This window comes from Nyctibius grandis, chromosome 4 (genome assembly GCF_013368605.1).
Source record: "Nyctibius grandis isolate bNycGra1 chromosome 4, bNycGra1.pri, whole genome shotgun sequence".
In the NCBI taxonomy this organism is placed as follows: domain Eukaryota; kingdom Metazoa; phylum Chordata; class Aves; order Nyctibiiformes; family Nyctibiidae; genus Nyctibius; species Nyctibius grandis.
The window spans coordinates 51,942,774-51,956,253 of record NC_090661.1 but is presented as its reverse complement, the minus strand read 5'-3'; the positions used below and the strand labels follow the sequence as shown (position 1 = coordinate 51,956,253).

The 13,480-nt window shown below is 38.1% G+C and overlaps 1 long non-coding RNA gene across 1 annotated transcript in view; it reads left to right on the top strand.

Annotated features, from left to right (window-relative positions):
* Nucleotides 1-9,146, top strand: part of LOC137662822 (uncharacterized) — a 93,567-nt gene extending 84,421 nt beyond the window's left edge. Inside the window, exon 4 of the long non-coding RNA XR_011048058.1 lies at nucleotides 8,852-9,146. This is a non-coding gene — a long non-coding RNA (uncharacterized lncRNA). The remainder of the gene's footprint in view (nucleotides 1-8,851) is intronic.
* The last annotated feature ends 4,334 nt before the right edge of the window (nucleotides 9,147-13,480 follow it).

Sequence of the window (13,480 nt, the reverse complement as noted above, 5' to 3'; positions counted from 1 at the left end):
AAAAGGGGAGGATGTAAATAATACTTCCATGCTAGCTGTTAGGTTGTGAGAGAGTAGGCTGGTGTAGTTTATGGGCTGAGTGAGAGAAGAAGTAATTTGCATCACTTTATTCTCCTTTAAACTTATTTACACATCAGATCTGAACTTGGATCAAGGATTAATTTGTCAGATAAAATCTGTTCTGCAGCCTTCTATCCCAACACTATCATTCATATTTTTGTTTTTGTTGTTTCTTTTCTGATTTGAGCCTTTGTAGGCTTAGTATAAACTCACTTGCTTGCCTCTTATTCAAGTTCTTAATATGGCCTAGATATATATAGAAGAAATGTGAGGACATGATGTTATTTACTGGAAAGAGCAACGCTGATCTTATATGCTACATCACTGCCTGGGAAGAAAAAGATCAGTTAAAGTAATAAATACTCTACAGTATGACATCTCAGTAACCCTAAATTATACACAGCAAGGGTTATGGGTGAACCTGTAATAGAACATTGCATGGGGGGGATAGCTAGGTATTAATTTAATATCATCATATAATACTGCAGGATACTGAAGGAAGAAACATTACCCTTTCCACCTATGCAAATATTTCGCTATTCTTTTGTAACTATTCTGATTATAGAGATATTTACATAGTTGCACATTCTATCTTTCTGTGTCTGGGAATACATTAGTGATGAGTGATCTGTTTGAAAAAGATCAAATGTTTTTCTAGACACTATCTTAGTTGATCATAAATGCTTTTGGATTTGGTTTCATCTGAGATGTGCTGTTCTCATTGGCTTATAGGAAATATTTATTAAAGGAACCTATTTCCTCTCTGTGGTGTGTGTTTGAAGTTCTATGAATTGAGATATTAGGGATGGGCAAATTGATCTGGAGGGAGTGGAAGAAGCAGTTGTTGAAGAAGCAAATAATTGCATTTTCTCTTTGCATGTTTAGATACTTAATTACATACATGGAGGAATGACAAGGTTTCATTTCTCATACAGTTTGTTAGCTTCTGTTAGGACATGAGGTCCAATTGGTACCTTTTATGAAGCTATGGATAGGTAATAATTAAAACAAGCAGTTAAGAACAGATGGACTCTGATACAAAGTCTTGTAAAATAAATTTCAGTTTCTACACTGAATCCAGTGAACCTTGGATTAGGCTTCAAGGTACTGAAGGTTTGGGAAATGTCATATACACTGTTTCAAAAAATCTTAATCAAGCTGTAATTCACCTTCTTGGTTACCAAGTTCTATTTCAGTCTTGGAAACGTGTGCTGATATACCGTCAACTGTACAGCCTCTAGTCATGGTTGCATGAAACATACACAAGGGGTTGCCCTATGCTGCCCTCAATGTTTTATTGTTATGGACTGCCCATACCACTGTATTATGGACTGTATCAAGCCTCAAAGGAACTGAGGAAGTCACTTTATTAACTTTATTTTAAAGATAATAAATACATCTCTTGTCAATTTGTTTATAGGACTTAACCCACCTTAAAACAGAAAGATGTTAATGCTTTTAAAATCCAATTAAAAATGACTAATGCCAAGTCTTTGATCAGCTTCAGACTTTTGACTTATATATTCAAGCCTATTTCTATTTCATATCAACCGTATGTATTTGAAATAACATACCTGTTCATTGTTTTTTTCCCTCTATGGTAATTTCTGAAAAATGGTACTATATGTATTGCTTGGACTGAATCTGTGTAAAAAATATGGTGAAAAAAGAGCAAACAAGCATGCTTATCCCTTCAGAATAGTGAAGATGATCACTATTGGCCTGTCATTTCTCTTTTCAGTACATACTACTTCATCAGAGTCCAGGGTAAGAGACTGTGGGAAACTTCAGCCTCAGCCATGTTTGGTTCTGATGCCTGGCCTGTGCCACCCACTGTCCACTGGATGATCTCCTACCTCCCCAGAGCCCCTTCTCTGGCTCACAGGCAAGAGGCTGCCCTGGGAAGCCTCCAGCTCTGATCTCACAGGCTCCCACCACATCCCTGGAATGAGCTGATACTCTTCTGACAGTACATCCCTGCTACTCCTCTATAATAACTTTACCAGAAGTGAAACAGAATGGAAAGGTACTTGAGGTTTCTGAGCAAAACAGTGCTGCTCATTTTAACAGAGTTCTATAAATATTTTATTAAATCTGGGTTAGAATCATAGAATCATTGAATGGTTTGGGTTGGAAGGGACCTTAAAGATCATCTAGTTCCAAATCCCCTGCCATGGGAAGGGACACCTTTCCACTAGACCAGGTTGCTCAAAGCCTCATCCAATCTCGACTTAAACACTGCCTAGGAGGGGGCAGCCACAACATCTCTGGGCAACTTGTTCCAGTGTCTCACCACCCTCACAGTCAAGAATTTCTTCCTAATCACAGAATGTTAGGGATTGGAAGGGACCTCGAAAGATCATCTAGTCCAATCCCCCTGCCGGAGCAGGATTGCCTAGACCATATCACACAGGAACGCGTCCAGGCGGGTTTTGAATGTCTCCAGAGAAGGAGACTCCACAACCTCTCTGGGCAGCCTGTTCCAGTGTTCACTCACCCTCACCGTAAAGAAGTTTTTCCTCAAATTTAAGTGGAACCTCCTGTGTTCCAGCTTGCACCCATTGCCCCTTGTCCTGTCAAGGGATGTCACTGAGAAGAGCCTGGCTCCATCCTCTTGACACTTGCCCTTTACATATTTATAAACATTAATGAGGTCACCCCTCAGTCTCCTCTTCTCTAAGCTAAAGAGACCCAGCTCCCTCAGCCTCTCCTCATAAGGGAGATGTTCCACCCCCTTAATCATCTTCGTAGCTCTGCGCTGGACTCTCTCTAGCAGTTCCCTGTCCTTCTTGAACTGAGGGGCCCACAACTGGACACAATATTCCAGATGCGGCCTCACCAGGGCAGAGTAGAGGGGGAGGAGAACCTCTCTTGACCTGCTAACCACACCCCTTCTAATACACCCCAGGATGCCATTGGCCTTCTTGGCCACAAGGGCACACTGCTGGCTCATGGTCATCCTGCTGTCCACTAGGACCCCCAGGTCCCTTTCCCCTACGCTGCTCTCCAACAGCTCTGCCCCCAACTTGTACTGGTACATGGGGTTGTTCTTGCCCAGATGCAGGACTCTACACTTGCCCTTGTTATATTTCATTAAATTTCTCCCCGCCCAACTCTCCAGCCTGTCCAGGTCTCTCTGAATGGCTGCGCAGCCTTCCGGTGCGTCAGCCACTCCTCCCAGTTTTGTGTCATCAGCGAACTTGCTGACAGTGCACTCTATTCCCTCATCCAAGTCATTAATGAATATATTGAATAGAACTGGTCCCAGTACCGACCCTTGCGGGACTCCGCTAGACACAGGCCTCCAACTGGACTCTGTCCCATTGACCACCACTCTCTGGCTTCATTCCTTCAGCCAGTTCACAATCCACCTCACTACCCGATCATCCAGACCACACTTCCTCAGTTTAGCTGCGAGGATGCTGTGGGAGACCGTGTCAAACGCTTTACTGAAATCGAGATAGACCACATCCACAGCTTTACCATCATCTCTCCACCGGGTTACGTCCTCATAAAAGGCTATCAAGTTGGTTAAGCATGACTTCCCCTTGGTGAAGCCATGCTGAGTGCCCCTAATGATCCCCCTATCCTTGATGTGCCTAGAGACAGCACCAAGGACAAGTTGTTCCATCACCTTTCCGGGGATGGAGGTGAATAATATCTAATCTAAATCTACCCTCTTTCAGTTTAAAACTTCTTTTCTAAAGACAAAGTCTTATCTTTGTTGTTATTCACTCACACAGTTTGTTCAGCTTATTTAACTAGGAAAAAATTATTAGAAGACAAACAAAGAATTCATTCAGTTCAGAAGACTTACCCATGCCTTATTGAACTGTGAACTTACTGAGCTATACTGAAACATACAGTACTATAAATGCCCTCATTGTAAGTTTGACATAAATATAATCTATAAATACTGGCTCCTGAATAATATACTTTCTTAAAAAGGTTCAAAGACTTACTGTATTTTAAACTGTGGTAATACCAATGTTGCTTGAGTTACAAACATCTGTTCAGAACATTTCTTTAGTCAGCACTGCTTCTTTTACAAGCAAAAATCTGAGGAAAACCTTAAGCTATAGCCATTACATCAGTTAAAGACTTTTCACACCTCCGTAAGGTACAAGTTTATACAAGCTTTCACAGATCAATAAACTAAATGAAAGCCTGCCACCATTTTGTGCACAGAAGCATTTCCAAAATTTGCTCACTGACAGGTAAAAAGAAAATAAATGTCTCTGGCTAAGAATGGGTCTTTTAATTGTGTGTGTAAATAAAGTATTTTTTCAATCTCTTCTTGGCTAGATTCCATCTCACTAAGAAAGTAATATTGTGGGTAATGCTATCAGAAAGCTGGTAATAGAAGTCATGAAAAGTTCTGGTATCAGCAGAGAAAAGTTCTTTTCAAAACATCCCTGGAGAAAAGTCTTATGAAGCCTATGGAATTTAAACCTTCGCAGTCAATATGTAAGGTTAGCCACTGTCTTACTTTGATTTCTCTGGCAGAACTACAGGATAATTTTGGAGGATCCTGAAACAGCACTTCTGCAAAACCAGAGATACATATGAGATGTGGCATGAGCTTATTTGCAATAGGAATCAAAGGAATAAAAGGGATCTTATTCACGTTAAGTAACATTCACATTCCTGGTATAGTAGTGTGCTTTTCTCAGAAATGACAGGTGGATTGAGAGCATTGATATATATTAGAAAGCATTAAAAGAGACTTGTGTATATCTACTATATTTACATTGATAATACCTTCTTTGATGTCATTCTCACGAGCTACCACCATAATATCTAAACACATATTATGGATGCTTTTTGCTTCCTCATATGACTTGAACATGTTTCCTGTATAAGTTTTGCTTCCTTTGGGTAATAGAATTCAATAAAGTTTTTTCAATTTATGTCTAAATTACTTCAGAGGAAAGATCTCAGGAGGGATGTGTTTTACCCTTCTTAGTGTTTTCAGGAGGTTTGGCTAGGTCAACTAAAGTTTAAATGAGAAACTAAACTACTTTATATATCTAAGGCATTTGCGATTAATTTCTTATTATTTTTTTTTCCTAATGTGATGCTCTTGTCTATAATTTTGAAATTATTATTTTTATTATTATGAAGCTAACAAGGGCCATCATTCATCTTGCTGGGGATAGTTGCCATCTTTTGGTATCATAGAAGAACTTTCTACATTTATGTTCTGACATTATATACAGTGAAGCCAAGTTTAGCCAAACTGTGTGCTTAACCGAATTGCCCTTTCAAAGCAAAAAGGATTGACTGAACACTGCTATTCACCTGGAATGCCCTGAGACTCATTTCACCATAGAGTTTGTGCAATAACAGCAGGCCTGTGCCAGTCCTCAAAAAGAAAGCTAATTCCTTTTTTTATGCCTGTGCAGTTCTGTTATTGTAGAGGTTAAAATTCAAAGGTGAAGGCATGATAAAATTTAGATTTGTCTTGACTAGGGTGTTGGTATAATGTTCTCTGTGAACCAAAAGTAAGCTTGCTTAGGTTGAATAAGAGTTTTTATTGTTACATGCCAATAGATGACTATCTGGGAAAGACAGTGCTAAGGGTCAATGAACAGTGTTACTGTTCAGAGTACATGATGTGCTGCAGATTTAGACAAGTGCCACCCTGTTACTTCACAACTATGTCAGATCAAGACAGGTGCCATGGTCATTCTAAGACCCCAAATATATATGACACCTATTCCCCAAATAGTCTTTCATTACTTCCTTTGAAGATTCACTGCAAAGCATATGTGATATAAGGTTATTTGTAATTACTGCTTACTTTCTTTGTGCTTTTTTTCATCTTCAAGTTGCTTTATTAGATCTTAGATTTCAAAAAAGGAGATACATGCTATTCTAAAATTCTTATAACTAAGAACAAGATATTTGTTTCCTGCAGTTTTGTAACTTTTCTTATTTGTGCCTTCTAAAATATTTGTCTGGTGTTCAGCTGAACATTTGTTTTATTCATTTATGAAGGGCGGGATTTTTGTTAACACTCTGATACTTACTTTACAAAACTAACGACCTTATGTGGTTCTTCTAACATCTTCAGTGGTTAAGTGGAGGAGAACCCTGACTTCTCAGCAGTATAATAAATCCTCTAGTTTATACAACACATTTTGCGTACTGAGTGCTTATGAAAAAGTTCATAGATAGGGTCAAATTCAAGGATACAATTCCAGGAATGGACACCAAGTTTCTTTGTAGTATTTCTTCATAACTTAGCTCTCTGTAAGTATTGCAGACAGAAAATGAGGTATGAGTTGAGCAGTGTTCTTTATTGCTGCCATTTCTCCCCATTTTTATGTTGCTTTTGGTATATATATTACTGCAAGAGACTATGCAAGAAGATATATCCATTAAGGCAGCATTTTTAAGGGACTTGATGAAAATACATATGAGTTTTGTTTGCAATTGTAGATATTTGGATCAGTAACACAATGAGAATGTATTTTTGGAATTGATTCATGCAGATTAGTCAAATGATAGTTCATACCCACATCTTTATTTGAAAAGAGACATTAAAACCCACTATAAGGAGTTTTGTTTTTTTTTTTAAATTATTTAAGGATCTGATTGCATCAAGATTAAAATTCTTATCTCTATATTCAGCATGTTAGCAGGCTGCCCTGCTTTGAGCCAGAAGTTCATGCTATGGTAGCTGAATTGATATGGTTTGTGTCATACTTGACACATCGCCATTTCTTTACATAGGTACGGCCTGAGAGTTTTAGTAAAAGGACAGATGAAAACAGTGAGAACTAAATTTCAGTTCCTTCTGTGCATAGAAGGTAGAAGTCACAATGAAAGACTTACTCTAGGCCCACACACCTATCTCCTTCATGCAGACTTCTATCACTGTTCCAAAACCTTTTTTCAATAAAACTAAAAAAAAAAATAAATCTGCTGTTTTTACGAGTCATAATGTTCCCTCTGACTGTTTTCGGATAACCAATTTTGGCAATGTGCCTTCAGGAATCTTTGTATGCATATCTTAATATCTTCTAGGAGTGGAAATGAAAATTTCTACAGAGGCAAAAAGGATAATCCTTGAATATATTTTCTGAAAGATGCACCTCCAGAAAATCTCTATCCACCTTGCTGAAGAAACATTAACCTTCACATAAACACAGGTTATTAAACTAAAATGAACATTATTTTTGTGTCAATAATGCTGATAATGGAAATCAGTTTTAACCAGGGCAGCTATTAAGTTAACTGCACAAGTGGAATTTATTTTGTTCTTTTATAAATTCAAAGCTATTTGTTTAAGGACTACTTGTTTAATTTTATGCTTACCTATTATCAGTTTAGTTTTCAAATGCCATCTTTATTCAGAACTAGAAATACCAAACATACTATCATAATTGATCATTCTCTACATTGACTCAGAATACAAAGTGATTGATTTCAGACATGAACTAAAGGAGGTCACTGTTCACAACAGTTGCGGGGGGAGATGGAAACAAAAAAAAACCCAACACAACCCTTGAACTTCTTTTTCCTATGGGGTTTGGTAATCAAATTGTAAAGTTTTCTTCAAAGTATACCTTTCCAGGTTTTGGGATGTTTTTTCAGTAAGATCTGGAGTCCTCTTCAGAATACTTGCTGATTCAAGTTTAGATCAATTTTCATACAGTTTTTTCACTTGTGAATGACTTCTTTCTTTTATGCAAACATCTCTGTATTTTCAAGCATTATTTAATTGGAATGTTTCATAGGTTGTATTCATCTCCTACCAAAAAAGAGACCTCTTCAGCTGAAAGTTTTTTTCAGTGCAATAAAAGTTATTTTATTCACCAGAAAGTGTTCGTTTTCTGCATTTGTGCCTATCAACCAAAGTATTTATTTTTCTCCCTAGCTAACCTTATTTTCATATTGGAGCAAATCTCCCATTTCAAGTCCTGATGGTGAAATATTTTTCCTAGAAGCAAAACAATTACTCCTTTAATACTAGAAGAACCTTCCCTAGAAGAGTAACAATAAGATACTACAAAGCAGTTCTAAGGTTTCTAAAATTTTTTTCCTCTCATTTTTTTCCTGTCCTTTTTTCCTACCCATCTCAGAAAGACTCTTCATGTGACATTTGTACTGTAACTTAGTAGCTGAAGAAAAACTGTAAAAACATTTTCAAAACTCTCCAAATATTTTTTTAAAATGTATTTTTATAGAATAGATCCTTGTATAGAATACCTGATAGTTATTTGTGGATTGATGAATGTATTGCAATAATTAATTTGCTACTAGTAAGAAATTCACATATCCTAAATATCTGCGGATATATTGTTTACTCTTTACTATAACATTACAGCAGTAGTGCATGATATTATGTACTCCCTTGTTGTAAGTCTATGTAATGTAAGTATATAAGTATATATTTGCTTAGTTAAAAAGAAAAGGCCAGTGGAGTGTTCTTTATGATCTTGCTGTTACTCGCAATTCATCACATAGAGACAGAACGAAAAACATAACTGAAAAATTTGTAGGTTGTTAATTCAATTAATCAAAACAAGATATTTCCTGGTTTTTCCTCCTCACTGAAACTCAAGTTCAAAAAATGGCCACTGCTTCTTTGTGGGTGAGATATTCCTAAAAAGAAGAGCTACAATTGGCTGCAGATCCAGAATAATGTTATCTTTTTTTTTTGTACTCCTTGCTGTAATAAGTGCATGTAAAGCTTTCACTGTTTAAATGATGCTGTAGCTATTTCTTCATTAGCAATTGGTGAATATAAGATATTCATTAACATAAAATTTTTCTTTTTCAGGTACTCATCCTTGAGTGCTGCCAATTGAATTCTTGTTGTATAGAGCTGTAATCGACACTGATCCGTCACTGGCGTGACTTTCCTCTTCATAATATGCTAAAGCATATGGTTGATGTTCCAGGTGGATTACGAACTCCCAGAAAGCTATTTTGCCACTATTTACAATAATTAATGAAACCACATATGTAGACCTATCTTTATTGAACTCCAAGTGATTGTGCAGTGCAACTTCTGAAATATATGGCATACATTGTGAAGACCGACATGATTTAAAATAAAATTATTCATATATATGTAGTATTTGCTTATCTTTCACCTTTTGGAGTCTTCTATAATCTTTTCTTTTTGAAATGATACCCTGAGAGATATTCCTAGGATAAAAATATTAAAAAAAATATGAAAGTCAGTGCATTTAGTTGTAGGCAAATCTCATTATAATAAAGACTTCTCCTGACAAAATCATTGCTTTTAATCAAGATTCTCTCAGGCTTGAATATGATTCTGCTTGTCCCAGAAAAGAAACGCCTTTAAGTTTGTTTTATTTCAGACTGGTCTCTTTTAAGAGCATTCTGAGGCCAGCTAAGGTCTCAATCCATTCATTGGAAGGACACTGGATTTTTCATTATATCAGATGTGCAGCAGAGCTGTCTGAATCATAGGTGTTTTGTGATGAACATCTCAATAGTTTCCACTGGGGCTTCTGAGCATTGGAAAGAATTCAAAATTTGTGTTAGATTAAACAAAAAAATGATGCCTCACTTATTTTTATGAAGTATTTTGAATTTGAAATGATTACACTTTTAAAGTGTATAAACAAGGGTAGAGGGGGAAAAAGCAAGAGGACTGATTTAAATGAAGCAGAAACATAAGGTCCTTCTTTGATGGCTTGAATGAGTGCTTTCTTGGCTAAGAGCCATTTTGACAAAGATCAAAATTAAAACTAAGCAGAGTAGGTAGCATTGTAACCTCCATTCTAGCGAAAGAGTGTTTTTGAAAGGTATGTATCTACCTGATTTTCTGATGAGTTGTAATGGCTTGAGTTGAAGGTAAACACAATAACATGTAGTCAAGAGGGCCATGTGATTTTACTTCTAACCGGGAAAGAGGTCCAAAATATCTTTCAAATCCTAGAACAGTTTGAGAAGTTAGTATGAGCTTTGGATATATACACACACATATGCATATATTTGTATGTACAAACACAGTACCATTTTTTTCAGTTATTGGATCTAAAGTTTTAGTGTAATAAGTATGCACAGAATATCATTGACATTTGCTGCTGAGTCAAATATTCAGAGCATGACACATGGCATTAGTGTTATGATGATGTGTAATACGAGGTACCCCAGAAATTCATGACTGACTTGGGAGGTTCCTACTAGGGACAATGTTATTACAAAGAGATTTGTTATAAATGCTGATAATATAAGTGAAAATTAAGTAATTAAATAGCATACCTAGTGAAATAATGCTATGGTAAAATTTAGAAGAAATTTTCTGTCTTATACAGAACTGGTGTGATGGAAAATTTCTCTGGGGACTGGAAGCTTGAGTATAAGTCATGCATAAACTAGAGCACCTTATGGGTAGCAAAAGGGAATTTCTGGGACTTAGGATACAGTGTAATAATAACGGCAAATTACAACATTTCCTGACCTGAGTCAGCTGCACCACATAATGTACGAGAGAGAAGTTCTCCCTATTTCCTGCTCACATATCTTATCTGTTTTCTTAGTGAGAGAAATACACAATGACAAGGAGGGGAATAATTATGTCTTTAAGGGACTTGCAATCTAGTTTAGTATTGAGGAATATTTGCTGATAGATAAAAGCAATGAATCTTTCCTCTCACATTTTGATCGGGTAGTGAGGTGGATTGTGAACTGGCTGAAGGAAAGAAGCCAGAGAGTGGTGGTCAATGGGACAGAGTCCAGTTGGAGGTCTGTGTCTAGCGGAGTCCCGCAAGGGTCGGTACTGGGACCAGTTCTATTCAATATATTCATTAATGACTTGGATGAGGGATTAGAGTGCGCTGTCAGCAAGTTCGCTGATGACACAAAGCTGGGAGGAGCGGCTGATGCGCCGGAAGGCTGCGCAGCCATTCAGAGAGACCTGGACAGGCTGGAGAGTTGGGCGGGGAGAAATTTAATGAAATATAACAAGAGCAAGTGTAGAGTCCTGCAATCTGGGCAAGAACAACCCCATGTACCAGTACAAGTTGGGGACAGAGCTGTTGGAGAGCAGCGTAGGGGAAAGGGACCTGGGGGTCCTAGTGGACAGCAGGATGACCATGAGCCAGCAGTGTGCCCTTGCGGCCAAGAAGGCCAATGGCATCCTGGGGTGTATTAGAAGGGGTGTGGTTAGCAGGTCGAGAGAGGTTCTCCTCCCCCTCTACTCTGCCCTGGTGAGGCCACATCTGGAGTATTGTGTCCAGTTCTGGGCCCCTCAGTTCAAGAAGGACAGGGAACTGCTAGAGAGAGTCCAGCGCAGAGCCACAAAGACGATTAAGGGAGTGGAACATCTCCCTTATGAGGAGAGGCTGAGGGAGCTGGGTCTCTTTAGCTTAGAGAAGAGGAGACTGAGGGGTGACCTCATTAATGTTTATAAATATGTAAAGGGCAAGTGTCAAGAGGATGGAGCCAGGCTCTTCTCAGTGACATCCCTTGACAGGACAAGGGGCAATGGGTGCAAGCTGGAACACAGGAGGTTCCACTTAAATATGAGGAAAAACTTCTTTACGGTAAGGGTGACAGAACACTGGAACAGGCTGCCCAGAGAGGTTGTGGAGTCTCCTTCTCTGGAGACATTCAAAACCCGCCTGGACGCGTTCCTGTGTGATATGGTCTAGGCAATCCTGCTCCGTCAGGGGGATTGGACTAGATGATCTTTCGAGGTCCCTTCCAATCCCTAACATTCTGTGATTCTGTGATTCTGTGATCAGTAAGTTAACCAAACACCTTTCTTCACATGGTTCATTGTATCTGTTGCATCATTGTATTTACTTAGCTAGTGGGTAAATCTTCACACCTGATTTTAGGTTGGCGAGTGAGATACTGCCTAAGGATTAACTCACCACTTGGCCACTTGGCCAGGTAGAGAATTTAGGAGCTATGCCTTTTATCTAGGCACCTTGGTTGAAGTGTTGGTGGATCAGATAGGCACAGGGAATAGTTATGGCTATATAACTAACGGCAAAAGACCTTGCAGGAGCATTTTGGTGGCATGATTTATTGATTTTTTTCCCCTTAAGTATATTATAGCAGCCTTCCAGTACCTGAAGGGGGCCTACAGGAAAGTGGGAGAGGGAATTTTTACAAGGGCTTGTGGTGATAGGATGAGGGGGAACGGTTTTAAACTGAAAGAGGGTAGATTTAGATTAGATATTAGGAAGAAATTCTTTACTGTGAGGGTAGTGAGACACTGGAACATATTGCCCAGAGATGTTATGTATGCCCCCTCCCTGGCAGTGTTCAAGGCCAGGTTGGATGGGGCTTTGAGCAACCTGGTCTAGTGGAAAGGTGTCCCTTCCCATGGCAGGGGGTTTAGAATGAGATGATCTTTAAGGTCCCTTCCAATCCAAACCATTCTATGATTCTATGATTTCTGGGAACTGTAATTTCTATATTAAGACAGTAATCTATTACATACATTATAGTGAAGCAGGCAATACATGGAAATTGAAAATTATATATGTACACATATTTAAGTGTATTAAGAGTGGTAAAATATTTTTGACATTTGATCATTTGAGGAAAAATTTACAGATGATGTAATTTTCCTCAGGAAAAACAAAATTCAGGCAGGCCATGAGTTGTTACTGTCAGGAAACTGTTAAGACATTAAAATATTTTTAAGTCAGTATTTCAACCCTCTATATTTTATTGTATGCTAAATGCAGTTTGGTTGTTCTTTAAGCCTTGGTCTAGGTGAGATGATAACACTTCAGGTTAAAGATAGGCAGGAGTCAAAATGAAGACAGAAATTGCAGGAAGTGGCTTTATGTATTACTCATGGGGAATGGATGACATCATCATTGCTCGTCAGTGAAGGTATTTTTGCCAGTTACTTAAAATATTAATATCTCCTGAATAAGATGGTTCCTATGTGATAGGAATCCACAGCTACCCTTCGTAGAGTGTCAATATCTGAAGAGGTGCCAGGCTAATGCAGAATGCCAAGTGCCATCTTTCAAAGTAACTTCAAATATAAGATTCCTTCTTACAGTAGGCTAGAAAAGCAGTCATTAAAGACTGTATCTAGAAGAAGGGACTTTTATTAAGAAATTTAAATTTATTTTTTTTATTAAGAAATCTCATGGGAGCTGTTTATTTTCTTCCCCTCCAAGCCACCCAGCTGTTCCTTCCATTTGTGGTCTAGGGCTAATTACATAATGTCCCTAATTTATACTCACTGGTAAATCAGATCAGAGCATTACCTGGAGGGCAAGCTCTAATTAGAGGAATTTCAGAACAAATTGTCTAAAGAGCTTGTTTAGTGTGATTAAATGCAAGTGATGGGCCTCCCTCTCTCTTTCTCCCCTCCCCTTTTTAAAAACATGAATATTGATCTTACACAAAAACCTTGCAGATTAAAAAAAAAAAGAATCCCAGCAATGACAGTTTTAATTAA